The following is a 12,996-nucleotide window of genomic DNA, read 5'->3' on the forward strand; positions in this document are numbered from 1 at the left end:
TTGGATGGGGTACCGTGTGTGTGAGAGGGTGGAGAGTTGGATGGGGTACAGTGTGTGTGAGAGGGTGAGGAGTTGGATGGGGTACAATGAGTGTGAGAGGGTGGGGAGTTGGATGGGGTACAGTGTGTGTGAGAGGGTGGGGAGTTGGATGGGGTACCGTGTGTGTGTGAGGGTGAGGAGTTGGATGGGGTACCGTGTATGTGAGAGGGTGAGGAGTTGGATGGGGTACCGTGTGTGTGAGAGGGTGGGAAGTTGGATGGGGTACCGTGTATGTGAGAGGGTGAGGAGTTGGATGGGGTATAGTGTGTATGAGAGGGTGAGGAGTTGGATGGGGTACAATGTGTGTGAGAGGGTGAGGAGATGGATGGGGTACAGTGTGTATGAGAGGGTGAGGAGATGGATGGGGTACAATGTGTGTGAGAGGGTGGGGAGTTGGATGGGGTACCGTGTGTGTGAGAGGGTGGGGAGTTGGATGGGGCACAGTGTGTGTGAGAGGGTGAGGAGATGGATGGGGTACAATGTGTGTGAGAGGGTGGGGAGTTGGATGGGGTACCGTGTGTGTGAGAGGGTGAGGAGATGGATGGGGTACAGTGTGTATGAGAGGGTGAGGAGATGGATGGGGTACAATGTGTGTGAGAGGGTGGGGAGTTGGATGGGGTACCGTGTGTGTGAGAGGGTGAGGAGTTGGATGGGGTACAATGTGTGTGAGAGGGTGAGGAGATGGATGGGGTACAATGTGTGTGAGAGGGTGGGGAGTTGGATGGGGTACCGTGTGTGTGAGAGGGTGAGGAGATGGATGGGGTACAGTGTGTATGAGAGGGTGAGGAGATGGATGGGGTACAATGTGTGTGAGAGGGTGGGGAGTTGGATGGGGTACCGTGTGTGTGAGAGGGTGGGGAGTTGGATGGGGCACAGTGTGTGTGAGAGGGTGAGGAGTTGGATGGGGTACAGTGTGTGTGTGAGAGGGTGAGGAGTTGGATGGGGTACAGTGTGTGTGAGAGGGTGAGGAGTTGGATGGGGTGCAGTGTGTGTGAGAGAGGGTGGGGAGTTGGATGGGGTGCAGTGTGTGTGAGAGAGGGTGAGGAGTTGGATAGGGTACAGTGTGTGTGTGAGAGGGTGGGGAGTTGGATGGGGTACAGTGTGTCTGAGAGGGTGAGGAGTTGGATGGGGTACAATGTGTGTGTGAGAGGGTGTGGAGTTGGATGGGGTACAGTGTGTGTGAGAGGGTGGGGAGTTGGATGGGGTACAGTGTGTGTAAGAGGGTGAGGGGTTGGATGGGGTACAGTGTGTGTGTGAGAGGGTGAGGAGTTGGATTGGGAACAGTGTGTGTAAGAGGGTGAGGAGTTGGATGGGGTACAGTGTGTGTGTGAGAGGGTGGGGAGTTGGATGGGGTACTGTGTGTGTGAGAGGGTGAGGAGTTGGATGGGGTACCGTGTGTGTGAGAGGGTGGGGAGTTGGATGGGGTACAGTGTGTGTGAGAGGGTGGGGAGTTGGATGGGGTACAGTGTGTGTGAGAGGGTGAGGAGATGGATGGTGAACAGTTTGTGTGTGAGACGATGGGAAGTTGGATGGGGTACAGTGTGTATGAGAGGGTGAGGAGTTGGATGGGGTACCGTGTGTGCGAGAGGGTGAGGAGTTGGATGGGGTACAGTGTGTATGAGAGGGTGAGGAGCTGGATGGGGTACAGTGTGTATGAGAGGGTGAGGAGTTGGATGGGGTACAGTGTGTATGAGAGGGTGAGGAGTTGGATGGGGTACAGTGTGTGTGTTAGAGGGTGAGGAGTTCGATGGGGTACAGTGTGTGTGAGAGGGTGAGGAGTTGGATGGGGTACAGTGTGTGTGTGAGAGGGTGGGGAGTTGGATGGGGTACCGTGTGTATGAGAGGGTGAGGAGTTGGATGGGGTACAGTGTGTGTGAGAGGGTGGAGAGTTGGATGGGGGACAGTGTGTGTGAGAGGGTGAGGAGTTGGATGGGGTACAGTGTGTGTGAGAGGGTGAGAGGTTGGATGGGGTACAATGTGTGTGAGAGGGTGGGGAGTTGGATGGGGTACAGTGTGTGTGTGAGAGGGTGAGGAGTTGGATGGGGTACAGTGTGTGAGAGAGGGTGGGGAGTCGGATGGGGTACCGTGTGTGTGAGAGGGTGGGGAGTTGGATGGGGTACAGTGTGTGTGTGAATGAGTGAGGAGTTGGATGGGGTACCGTGTGTGTGAGAGGGTGAGGAGTTGGATGGGGTACCGTGTGTGTGAGAGGGAGGGGTGTTGGATGGGGTGCAGTGAGTGTGAGAGTGTGAGGAGTTGGATGGGGTACAGTGTGTGTGTGAGAGGGTGAGGAGTTGGATGGGGTACAGTGTGTGTGTGAGTGGGTGAGGAGTTGGATGGGGTACAGTGTGTGTGAGAGGGTGAGGAGTTGGATGGGGTACAGTGTGTGTGAGAGGGTGAGGAGATGGATGGTGAACAGTTTGTGTGTGAGACGATGGGAAGTTGGATGGGGTACAGTGTGTATGAGAGGGTGAGGAGTTGGATGGGGTACCGTGTGTGTGTGAGAGAGTGGGGAGTTGGATGGGGTACAGTGTATGTGAGAGGGTGAGGAGTTGGATGGGGTACAGTGTGTGTGAGACAGTGAGGAGTTGCATGACGTACAGTGTGTGTGAGAGGGTGAGGAGTTGGATGGGGTGCCGTGTGTGTGTGAGAGAGTGGGGAGTTGGATGGGGTACAGTGTATGTGAGAGGGTGAGGAGTTGGATGGGGTACAGTGTGTGTGTGAGAGGGTGAGGAGCTGGATGGGGTACCGTGTGTATGAGAGGGTGAGGAGTTGGATGGGGTACAATGTGTGTGAGAGCGTGAGGAGTTGGATGGGGTACAGTGTGAGTGTGAGAGGGTGAGGAGTTGGATGGGGTACAGTGTGTATGAGAGGGTGAGGAGTTGGATGGGGTACAGTGTGTGTGTGAGAGGGTGGGGAGTTGGATGGGGTACAGTATGTGTGAGAGGGTGAGGTGTTGGATGGGGTACAGTGTGTATGAGAGGTTGAGGAGTTGGATGAGGTACAGTGTGTGTGAGAGGGTGAGGAGTTGGATGGGGTACAGTGTGTATGAGAGGGTGAGGAGTTGGATGGGGTACAGTGTGTATGAGAGGGTGAGGAGTTGGATGGGGTACAATGTGTGTGAGAGGGTGAGGAGTTGGATGGGGTACAGTGTGTATGAGAGGGTGAGGAGTTGGATGGGGTACAATGTGTGTGAGAGGGTGAGGAGTTGGATGGGGTACAGTGTGTGTGAGAGGGTGAGGAGTTGGATGGGGTACAGTGTGTGTGAGAGGGTGAGGAGTTGGATGGGGTACAGTGTGTGTGAGAGGGTGAGGAGTTGGATGGGGTACAGTGTGTGTGAGAGGGTGAGGAGTTGGATGGGGTACAATGTGTGTGAGAGGGTGAGGAGTTGGATGGGGTACAGTGTGTGTGAGAGGGTGAGGAGTTGGATGGGGTACAGTGTGTGTGAGAGGGTGAGGAGTTGGATGGGGTACAATGTGTGTGAGAGGGTGGGGAGTTGGATGGGGTACCGTGTGAGTGAGAGGGTGACGAGTTGGATGGGGTACCGTGTGTGTGAGAGGGTGAGGAGTTGGATGGGGTACCGTGTGTGTGAGAGGGTGAGGAGTTGGATGGGGTACAGTATGTGAGAGGGTGGGGTGTTGGATGGGGTGCAGTGAGTGTGAGAGGGTGAGGAGATGGATGGGGTACCGTGTGTGTGAGAGGGTGGGGAGTTGGATGGGGCACAGTGTGTGTGAGAGGGTGAGGAGATGGATGGGGTACAATGTGTGTGAGAGGGTGGGGAGTTGGATGGGGTACCGTGTGTGTGAGAGGGTGAGGAGATGGATGGGGTACAATGTGTGTGAGAGGGTGGGGAGTTGGATGGGGTACCGTGTGTGTGAGAGGGTGAGGAGTTGGATGGGGTACAATGTGTGTGAGAGGGTGAGGAGATGGATGGGGTACAATGTGTGTGAGAGGGTGGGGAGTTGGATGGGGTACCGTGTGTGTGAGAGGGTGAGGAGATGGATGGGGTACAGTGTGTATGAGAGGGTGAGGAGATGGATGGGGTACAATGTGTGTGAGAGGGTGGGGAGTTGGATGGGGTACCGTGTGTGTGAGAGGGTGGGGAGTTGGATGGGGCACAGTGTGTGTGAGAGGGTGAGGAGTTGGATGGGGTACAGTGTGTGTGTGAGAGGGTGAGGAGTTGGATGGGGTACAGTGTGTGTGAGAGGGTGAGGAGTTGGATGGGGTGCAGTGTGTGTGAGAGAGGGTGGGGAGTTGGATGGGGTGCAGTGTGTGTGAGAGAGGGTGAGGAGTTGGATAGGGTACAGTGTGTGTGTGAGAGGGTGGGGAGTTGGATGGGGTACAGTGTGTCTGAGAGGGTGAGGAGTTGGATGGGGTACAGTGTGTGTGTGAGAGGGTGTGGAGTTGGATGGGGTACAGTGTGTGTGAGAGGGTGGGGAGTTGGATGGGGTACAGTGTGTGTAAGAGGGTGAGGGGTTGGATGGGGTACAGTGTGTGTGTGAGAGGGTGAGGAGTTGGATTGGGAACAGTGTGTGTAAGAGGGTGAGGAGTTGGATGGGGTACAGTGTGTGTGTGAGAGGGTGGGGAGTTGGATGGGGTACAGTGTGTGTGTGAGAGGGTGGGGAGTTGGATGGGGTACTGTGTGTGTGAGAGGGTGAGGAGTTGGATGGGGTACCGTGTGTGTGAGAGGGTGGGGAGTTGGATGGGGTACAGTGTGTGTGAGAGGGTGGGGAGTTGGATGGGGTACAGTGTGTGTGAGAGGGTGAGGAGATGGATGGTGAACAGTTTGTGTGTGAGACGATGGGAAGTTGGATGGGGTACAGTGTGTATGAGAGGGTGAGGAGTTGGATGGGGTACCGTGTGTGCGAGAGGGTGAGGAGTTGGATGGGGTACAGTGTGTATGAGAGGGTGAGGAGCTGGATGGGGTACAGTGTGTATGAGAGGGTGAGGAGTTGGATGGGGTACAGTGTGTATGAGAGGGTGAGGAGTTGGATGGGGTACAGTGTGTGTGTTAGAGGGTGAGGAGTTCGATGGGGTACAGTGTGTGTGAGAGGGTGAGGAGTTGGATGGGGTACAGTGTGTGTGTGAGAGGGTGGGGAGTTGGATGGGGTACCGTGTGTATGAGAGGGTGAGGAGTTGGATGGGGTACAGTGTGTGTGAGAGGGTGGGGAGTTGGATGGGGGACAGTGTGTGTGAGAGGGTGAGGAGTTGGATGGGGTACAGTGTGTGTGAGAGGGTGAGAGGTTGGATGGGGTACAATGTGTGTGAGAGGGTGGGGAGTTGGATGGGGTACAGTGTGTGTGTGAGAGGGTGAGGAGTTGGATGGGGTACAGTGTGTGAGAGAGGGTGGGGAGTCGGATGGGGTACCGTGTGTGTGAGAGGGTGGGGAGTTGGATGGGGTACAGTGTGTGTGTGAATGAGTGAGGAGTTGGATGGGGTACCGTGTGTGTGAGAGGGTGAGGAGTTGGATGGGGTACCGTGTGTGTGAGAGGGAGGGGTGTTGGATGGGGTGCAGTGAGTGTGAGAGTGTGAGGAGTTGGATGGGGTACAGTGTGTGTGTGAGAGGGTGAGGAGTTGGATGGGGTACAGTGTGTGTGTGAGTGGGTGAGGAGTTGGATGGGGTACAGTGTGTGTGAGAGGGTGAGGAGTTGGATGGGGTACAGTGTGTGTGAGAGGGTGAGGAGATGGATGGTGAACAGTTTGTGTGTGAGACGATGGGAAGTTGGATGGGGTACAGTGTGTATGAGAGGGTGAGGAGTTGGATGGGGTACCGTGTGTGTGTGAGAGAGTGGGGAGTTGGATGGGGTACAGTGTATGTGAGAGGGTGAGGAGTTGGATGGGGTACAGTGTGTGTGAGACAGTGAGGAGTTGCATGGCGTACAGTGTGTGTGAGAGGGTGAGGAGTTGGATGGGATGCCGTGTGTGTGTGAGAGAGTGGGGAGTTGGATGGGGTACAGTGTATGTGAGAGGGTGAGGAGTTGGATGGGGTACAGTGTGTGTGTGAGAGGGTGAGGAGCTGGATGGGGTACCGTGTGTATGAGAGGGTGAGGAGTTGGATGGGGTACAATGTGTGTGAGAGGGGGAGGACTTGGATGGGGTACAGTGTGTGTGAGAGGGTGAGGAGTTGGATGGGGTACAGTGTGTATGAGAGCGTGAGGAGTTGGATGGGGTACAGTGTGTGTGTGAGAGGGTGAGGAGTTGGATGGGGTACAGTGTGTATGAGAGGGTGAGGAGTTGGATGGGGTACAGTGTGTGTGTGAGAGGGTGGGGAGTTGGATGGGGTACAGTATGTGTGAGAGGGTGAGGTGTTGGATGGGGTACAGTGTGTATGAGAGGTTGAGGAGTTGGATGAGGTACAGTGTGTGTGAGAGGGTGAGGAGTTGGATGGGGTACAGTGTGTATGAGAGGGTGAGGAGTTGGATGGGGTACAGTGTGTATGAGAGGGTGAGGAGTTGGATGGGGTACAATGTGTGTGAGAGGGTGAGGAGTTGGATGGGGTACAGTGTGTATGAGAGGGTGAGGAGTTGGATGGGGTACAATGTGTGTGAGAGGGTGAGGAGTTGGATGGGGTACAGTGTGTGTGAGAGGGTGAGGAGTTGGATGGGGTACAGTGTGTGTGAGAGGGTGAGGAGTTGGATGGGGTACAGTGTGTGTGAGAGGGTGAGGAGTTGGATGGGGTACAGTGTGTGTGAGAGGGTGAGGAGTTGGATGGGGTACAATGTGTGTGAGAGGGTGAGGAGTTGGATGGGGTACAGTGTGTGTGAGAGGGTGAGGAGTTGGATGGGGTACAGTGTGTGTGAGAGGGTGAGGAGTTGGATGGGGTACAATGTGTGTGAGAGGGTGGGGAGTTGGATGGGGTACCGTGTGTGTGCGAGGGTGAGGAGTTGGATGGGGTACCGTGTGAGTGAGAGGGTGACGAGTTGGATGGGGTACCGTGTGTGTGAGAGGGTGAGGAGTTGGATGGGGTACCGTGTGTGTGAGAGGGTGAGGAGTTGGATGGGGTACAGTATGTGAGAGGGTGGGGTGTTGGATGGGGTGCAGTGAGTGTGAGAGGGTGAGGAGTTGGATGGGGTACAGTGTGTGTGTGAGAGGGTGAGGAGTTGGATGGGGTACAGTGTGTGTGTGAGAGGGTGAGGAGTTGGATGGGGTACAGTGTGTGTGAGAGGGTGAGGAGTTGGATGGGGTACAGTGTGTGTGAGAGGGTGAGGAGTTGGATGGGGTACAGTGTGTGTGAGAGGGTGAGGAGTCGGATGGGGTACAGTGTGTATGAGAGGGTGAGGAGTTGGATGGGGTACAATGTGTGTGAGAGGGTGGGGAGTTGGATGGGGTACTGTGTGTGTGCGAGGGTGAGGATTTGGATGGGGTACCATGTGAGTGAGAGGGTGACGAGTTGGATGGGGTACCGTGTGTTTGAGAGGGTGAGGAGTTGGATGGGGTACCGTGTGTGTGAGAGGGTGGGGAGTTGGACGGGGTACCGTGTGTGTGAGAGGGTGGGGGGTTGGATGGGATACCGTGTGTGTGAGAGGGTGAGGAGTTGGATGGGGTACAGTGTGTGTGAGAGGGTGAGGAGTTGGATGGGGTACCGTGTGTGTGAGAGGGTGGAGAGTTGGATGGGGTACCGTGTGTGTGAGAGGGTGAGGAGTTGGATGGGGTACAGTGTGTGAGAGGGTGGGGTGTTGGATGGGGTGCAGTGAGTGTGAGAGGGTGAGGAGTTGGATGGGGTACAGTGTGTGTGTGAGTGGGTGAGGAGTTGGATGGGGTACAGTGTGTGTGTGAGAGGGTGGGGAGTTGGATGGGGTACAGTGTGTGTGAGAGGGTGAGGAGTTGGATGGGGTACAATGTGTGTGAGAGGGTGGGGAGTTGGATGGGGTACCGTGTGTGTGAGAGGGTGAGGAGATGGATGGGGTACAGTGTGTATGAGAGGGTGAGGAGATGGATGGGGTACAATGTGTGTGAGAGGGTGGGGAGTTGGATGGGGTACCATGTGTGTGAGAGGGTGGGGAGTTGGATGGGGTACAGTGTGTGCGAGAGGGTGAGGAGTTGGATGGGGTACAGTGTGTGTGTGAGAGGGTGAGGAGTTGGATGGGGTGCAGTGTGTGTGAGAGGGTGAGGAGTTGGATAGGGTACAGTGTGTGTGTGAGAGGGTGGGGAGTTGGATGGGGTACAGTGTGTCTGAGAGGGTGAGGAGATGGATGGGGTACAGTGTGTGTGTGAGAGGGTGTGGAGTTGGATGGGGTACAGTGTGTGTGAGAGGGTGGGGAGTTGGATGGGGTACAGTGTGTGTAAGGGGGTGAGGGGTTGGATGGGGTACAGTGTGTGTGTGAGAGGGTGAGGAGTTGGATTGGGAACAGTGTGTGTAAGAGGGTGAGGAGTTGGATGGGGTACAGTGTGTGTGTGAGAGGGTGGGGAGTTGGATGGGGTACAGTGTGTGTGTGAGAGGGTGGGGAGTTGGATGGGGTACTGTGTGTGTGAGAGGGTGAGGAGTTGGATGGGGTACCGTGTGTGTGAGAGGGTGGGGAGTTGGATGGGGTACCGTGTGTGTGAGAGGGTGAGGAGATGGATGGTGAACAGATTGTGTGTGAGACGATGGGAAGTTGGATGGGGTACAGTGTGTATGAGAGGGTGAGGAGTTGGATGGGGTACCGTGTGTATGAGAGGGTGAGGAGTTGGATGGGGTACAGTGTGTGTGAGAGGGTGGGGAGTTGGATGGGGGACAGTGTGTGTGAGAGGGTGAGGAGTTGGATGGGGTACAGTGTGTGTGAGAGGGTGAGAGGTTGGATGGGGTACAATGTGTGTGAGAGGGTGGGGAGTTGGATGGGGTACAGTGTTTGTGTGAGAGGGTGAGGAGTTGGATGGGGTACAGTGTGTGAGAGAGGGTGGGGAGTCGGATGGGGTACCGTGTGTGTGAGAGGGTGGGGAGTTGGATGGGGTACAGTGTATGTGTGAATGAGTGAGGAGTTGGATGGGGTACCGTGTGTGTGAGAGGGTGAGGAGTTGGATGGGGTACCGTGTGTGTGAGAGGGAGGGGTGTTGGATGGGGTGCAATGAGTGTGAGAGTGTGAGGAGTTGGATGGGATACAGTGTGTGTGTGAGAGGGTGAGGAGTTGGATGGGGTACAGTGTGTGTGTGAGTGGGTGAGGAGTTGGATGGGGTACAGTGTGTGTGAGAGGGTGAGGAGTTGGATGGGGTACAGTGTGTGTGAGACAGTGAGGAGTTGCATGGCGTACAGTGTGTGTGAGTGGGTGAGGCGTTGGATGGGGTACCGTGTGTGTGAGAGGGAGGGGTGTTGGATGGGGTGCAATGAGTGTGAGAGTGTGAGGAGTTGGATGGGGTACAGTGTGTGTGTGAGAGGGTGAGGAGTTGGATGGGGTACAGTGTGTGTGTGAGTGGGTGAGGAGTTGGATGGGGTACAGTGTGTGTGAGAGGGTGAGGGGTTGGATGGGGTACAGTGTGTGTGAGACAGTGAGGAGTTGCATGGCGTACAGTGTGTGTGAGAGGGTGGGGAGTTGGATGGGGTACAGTGTATGTGAGAGGGTGAGGAGTTGGATGGGGTACAGTGTGTGTGTGAGAGGGTGAGGAGCTGGATGGGGTACCGTGTGTATGAGAGGGTGAGGAGATGGATGGGGTACAATGTGTGTGAGAGGGGGAGGACTTGGATGGGGTACAGTGTGTGTGAGAGGGTGAGGAGTTGGATGGGGTACAGTGTGTATGAGAGCGTGAGGAGTTGGATGGGGTACAGTGTGTGTGTGAGAGGGTGAGGAGTTGGATGGGGTACAGTGTATGTGAGAGGGTGAGGAGTTGGATGGGGTACAGTGTGTATGAGAGGGTGAGGAGTTGGATGGGGTACAGTGTGTGTGTGAGAGGGTGGGGAGTTGGATGGGGTACAGTATGTGTGAGAGGGTGAGGTGTTGGATTGGGTACAGTGTGTATGAGAGGTTGAGGAGTTGGATGAGGTACAGTGTGTGTGTGAGAGGGTGAGGAGTTGGATGGGGTACAGTGTGTGTGAGAGGGTGAGGAGTTGGATGGGGTACAATGTGTATGAGAGGGTGAGGAGTTGGATGGGGTACAATGTGTGTGAGAGGGTGGGGAGTTGGATGGGGTACCGTGTGTGTGCGAGGGTGAGGAGTTGGATGGGGTACCGTGTGAGTGAGAGGGTGACGAGTTGGATGGGGTACCGTGTGTGTGAGAGGGTGAGGAGTTGGATGGGTACCGTGTGTGTGAGAGGGTGGAGAGTTGGATGGGGTACCGTGTGTGTGAGAGGGTGGGGAGTTGGATGGGGTACCGTGTGTGTGAGAGGGTGGAGAGTTGGATGGGGTACCGTGTGTGTGAGAGGGTGAGGAGTTGGATGGGGTACAGTATGTGAGAGGGTGGGGTGTTGGATGGGGTGCAGTGAGTGTGAGAGGGTGAGGAGTTGGATGGGGTACAGTGTGTGTGTGAGAGGGTGAGGAGTTGGATGGCGTACAGTGTGTGTGTGAGTGGGTGAGGAGTTGGATGGGGTACAGTGTGTGTGAGAGGGTGAGGAGTTGGATGGGGTACAGTGTGTGTGAGAGGGTGAGGAGTTGGATGGGGTGCCGTGTGTGTGTGAGAGAGTGGGGAGTTGGATGGGGTACAGTGTGTGTGAGAGGGTGAGGAGTTGGATGGGGTACAGTGTGTATGAGAGGGTGAGGAGTTGGATGGGGTACAATGTGTGTGAGAGGGTGGGGAGTTGGATGGGGTACCGTGTGTGTGCGAGGGTGAGGAGTTGGATGGGGTACCGTGTGTGTGAGAGGGTGAGGAGTTGGATGGGGTACCGTGTGTGTGAGAGGGTGAGGAGTTGGATGGGGTACAGTATGTGAGAGGGTGGGGTGTTGGATGGGGTGCAGTGAGTGTGAGAGGGTGAGGAGTTGGATGGGGTACAGTGTGTGTGTGAGAGGGTGAGGAGTTGGATGGGGTACAGTGTGTGTGTGAGAGGGTGAGGAGTTGGATGGGGTACAGTGTGTGTGAGAGGGTGAGGAGTTGGATGGGGTACAGTGTGTGTGAGAGGGTGAGGAGTTGGATGGGGTACAGTGTGTGTGAGAGGGTGAGGAGTCGGATGGGGTACAGTGTGTATGAGAGGGTGAGGAGTTGGATGGGGTACAATGTGTGTGAGAGGGTGGGGAGTTGGATGGGGTACTGTGTGTGTGCGAGGGTGAGGATTTGGATGGGGTACCATGTGAGTGAGAGGGTGACGAGTTGGATGGGGTACCGTGTGTTTGAGAGGGTGAGGAGTTGCATGGGGTACCGTGTGTGTGAGAGGGTGGAGAGTTGGATGGGGTACCGTGTGTGTGAGAGGGTGGGGGGTTGGATGGGATACCGTGTGTGTGAGAGGGTGAGGAGTTGGATGGGGTACAGTGTGTGTGAGAGGGTGAGGAGTTGGATGGGGTACCGTGTGTGTGAGAGGGTGGAGAGTTGGATGGGGTACCGTGTGTGTGAGAGGGTGAGGAGTTGGATGGGGTACAGTGTGTGAGAGGGTGGGGTGTTGGATGGGGTGCAGTGAGTGTGAGAGGGTGAGGAGTTGGATGGGGTACAGTGTGTGTGTGAGTGGGTGAGGAGTTGGATGGGGTACAGTGTGTGTGTGAGAGGGTGGGGAGTTGGATGGGGTACAGTGTGTGTGAGAGGGTGAGGAGTTGGATGGGGTACAATGTGTGTGAGAGGGTGGGGAGTTGGATGGGGTACCGTGTGTGTGAGAGGGTGAGGAGATGGATGGGGTACAGTGTGTATGAGAGGGTGAGGAGATGGATGGGGTACCGTGTGTGCGAGAGGGTGGGGAGTTGGATGGGGTACAGTGTGTATGAGAGGGTGAGGAGTTGGATGGGGTACAGTGTGTGTGAGAGGGTGGGGAGTTGGATGGGGTACCATGTGTGTGAGAGGGTGGGGAGTTGGATGGGGTACAGTGTGTGCGAGAGGGTGAGGAGTTGGATGGGGTACAGTGTGTGTGTGAGAGGGTGAGGAGTTGGATGGGGTGCAGTGTGTGTGAGAGGGTGAGGAGTTGGATAGGGTACAGTGTGTGTGTGAGAGGGTGGGGAGTTGGATGGGGTACAGTGTGTCTGAGAGGGTGAGGAGATGGATGGGGTACAGTGTGTGTGTGAGAGGGTGTGGAGTTGGATGGGGTACAATGTGTGTGAGAGGGTGGGGAGTTGGATGGGGTACAGTGTGTGTAAGAGGGTGAGGGGTTGGATGGGGTACAGTGTGTGTGTGAGAGGGTGAGGAGTTGGATTGGGAACAGTGTGTGTAAGAGGGTGAGGAGTTGGATGGGGTACAGTGTGTGTGTGAGAGGGTGGGGAGTTGGATGGGGTACAGTGTGTGTGTGAGAGGGTGGGGAGTTGGATGGGGTACTGTGTGTGTGAGAGGGTGAGGAGTTGGATGGGGTACCATGTGTGTGAGAGGGTGGGGAGTTGGATGGGGTACCGTGTGTGTGAGAGGGTGAGGAGATGGATGGTGAACAGATTGTGTGTGAGACGATGGGTAGTTGGATGGGGTACAGTGTGTATGAGAGGGTGAGGAGTTGGATGGGGTACCGTGTGTGCGAGAGGGTGGGGAGTTGGATGGGGTACAGTGTGTATGAGAGGGTGAGGAGTTGGATGGGGTACAGTGTGTATGAGAGGGTGAGGAGTTGGATGGGGTACCGTGTGTGTGAGAGGGTGAGGAGTTGGATGGGGTACAGTGTGTATGAGAGGGTGAGGAGTTGTATGGGGTACAGTGTGTGTGTTAGAGGGTGAGGAGTTCGATGGGGTACAGTGTGTGTGAGAGGGTGAGGAGTTGGATGGGGTACAGTGTGTGTGTGAGAGGGTGGGGAGTTGGATGGGGTACCGAGTGTATGAGAGGGTGAGGAGTTGGATGGGGTACAGTGTGTGTGAGAGGGTGGGGAGTTGGATGGGGGACAGTGTGTGTGAGAGGGTGAGGAGTTGGATGGGGTACAGTGTGTGTGAGAGGGTGAGAGGT

The sequence above is a fragment of the Heterodontus francisci genome, chromosome 9, assembly GCF_036365525.1.
Source record: "Heterodontus francisci isolate sHetFra1 chromosome 9, sHetFra1.hap1, whole genome shotgun sequence".
Lineage (NCBI taxonomy): Eukaryota > Metazoa > Chordata > Chondrichthyes > Heterodontiformes > Heterodontidae > Heterodontus > Heterodontus francisci.